This window comes from Austrofundulus limnaeus, unplaced genomic scaffold (assembly GCF_001266775.1).
Source record: "Austrofundulus limnaeus strain Quisiro unplaced genomic scaffold, Austrofundulus_limnaeus-1.0 Scaffold23, whole genome shotgun sequence".
Lineage (NCBI taxonomy): Eukaryota > Metazoa > Chordata > Actinopteri > Cyprinodontiformes > Rivulidae > Austrofundulus > Austrofundulus limnaeus.
This window is the reverse complement of record NW_013952425.1, coordinates 518,921-521,115: the sequence shown is the minus strand read 5'-3', so window position 1 is coordinate 521,115 and position 2,195 is coordinate 518,921. Positions and strand designations below refer to the sequence as shown.

The following is a 2,195-nucleotide window of genomic DNA, read 5'->3' as shown; positions in this document are numbered from 1 at the left end:
AGGCTGCATTGTTGAGCGCAGATCTACTGAGAAACTTGCTGTTTCAGCAACATTTAATTAAAAAAGACTGTGAGGTTACACAAATGGTCATAATTAATTTAAATAAATTACAAGTTAAAAAGGGCATGGACATTTCTCTTTTTTTGTATCTTTTTTGTAGGGGTGCAACGATTGAGAACCCCTGCTSTRTATGGAGCAAAGCRTAGAACAAGKGGTTGGTTTTTACCAGCTGTGTTACACCCCTAATCAATTCCAAATTCAAGCAATTTAACACTTGGAACTCAGCACGCTTAGGGTGTATTCACACCAAGAATTTTGTTTGGTTCGGACCAAAACTGGACTTTTTTCCCCCCCATTTGGTGCGGTTTGCATTTGCATTGTGCTTTTTTGCAAGTAAACTATAATTTATAAAATCAGATGCTGACAAGCTTCAGATCTGAGCAAACCCACAGTGTGAATGTAGCCTTCTATGTTTTATTTGTCATACCTGATCTCTTTTTCTTTGCTTCACTTCCCAGTAGCTGTTCTAAAGCTGACCCTAGCACTGCATGATTTCTAATTTTCATTCTTTTTTTACCTTGAGAGTTAATTAGCTGCTGTTGAGACCAGATAAACTTCATCTGTTCATGACCATGATGGAAACAATCAGAACAAAGCTTGTGAAAGTCAAGAAGAGCTTTAGCTTCACGTGAAGAGGCTCTTTTCTTCCTACCAGCTGAATATTCTGAATAAATAAACAGCTTGAGTTTATTTTCTTCTCCTCTCAACAAGATAAATGTAGCAGTTACTCCTGAAACTTCTTTCAGGTGGCACCACCTGCTCTCCTTTTTGCTCCTCTGYGCTCCACGTCATCCCGCAGCTCCCTGAAAAGATGTTTGTRAAAAGTCTTTCGCYGTCACCGGGGCCAACGTTGACGCCTCTCGGCTCGTTTTTTCCTTCCGTCTGTAAACACGGAGCGGCTCCAGTCTGCTCCGTGCTCCAGCACATGCTCGCTCGTGTGCCAGCTCGAGCCTCCAGACATCCGCGAGCACGCAAGTGTGCTCTCGTGTCTCAAAGGAATGRCTGAAAACGGTGACCTGCACTTGGCTGGCGCTCAGTCCAGAAGCCCTCCCAGCCATTTTTACTCTGCTGTAAAGCTGAAGATTTATAAATTTAGATTTTTTTTTTTGAAAGACCGACTCTTGCTTTTGTTATTGGGCCAAAGACACCTTTTGACCTTCTACCCCCTGCCTGCTTTTAGCCCACATGAACAGATGCTCCCTTTTTAAACACTAACCTGACTTTACCGAAGACGCYGGATATATTGTCTCTGACTTCTCAACATATTGCTTATGTAATGGAGTTTATAAGCAAATGCGCTCCTTCCTTATGTTTGWTCTGTGTCAGTCTGGTACTCTGTCTCTCCACAACTCCTGGCCCCTCGAGGGCCTCCGTGGCATTGCTCTTCCTCCCACTCCTAACAACCGGCGTCCCATCAGCCCACACTCTCCAGACCAGGGTGGATAACCTTTTGGCACACGWCTCAGTGTGGGGCCGTCCTTCTGTCTCTTCGTGCATTTTCCTGTAGAAGTCCACACTAGTTTAAACTCAGGCTCCAATAAAAAATAAAATAAAATAAGCTATTATATTTCACCCTATAAACACAGCTGAAGCTCTAAAATGTCTTATTTTTTAAGACCACTTCATAGCTTATGCGTTAAAGCACCCTCATGGTGAGAATGCTGAGTCAGCATCCACACTATAGTTTTCCAGTTTCTTCCAGATRTTTTTTTTTGCAGTGAAACTACTTCTGCATCGTTTCTGTTATTTCAACCATAAATCAAAAATGTTCAGCTTGATCTGTAGCAGTGTGCTACGTCTTTCAGTATTTGTAACTTTTGTACTTTTTGAGTAATTAAGTTTTCTCCACTTCAAAATATGAGACCTCATTTGTTTAAAATGTGCTTCTGCATATTTCCTGTATTTTGTCTTCTTACGCTTCTGTAAGCTTTTTGCTACCGTYTTGCTAATTTTAGCTTTCATCTATGTTTCTTGTCATTTCAGCCTTTACCGTTTTTTTGTGAATTTTAGCGTGTTTGCTAAGTGTAGCTGCTTTTATTTTTTAGGTTTTAGCTGTGGTTTAGTTAATTTGATCTTTTAGCTACTGTTTTGCTTATTTTAGCTTTTAGCGGGTTTTGCTGATTTGAAAATTTACA

At 40.8% G+C, this 2,195-nt stretch overlaps 1 protein-coding gene across 24 annotated transcripts in view; it reads left to right on the top strand.

The window, feature by feature from the left end:
• Window positions 1-2,195, top strand: part of LOC106514838 (latrophilin-3) — a 341,417-nt gene that overhangs the window by 128,234 nt on the left and 210,988 nt on the right. The gene's annotated exons all lie outside the window — the stretch shown is intronic.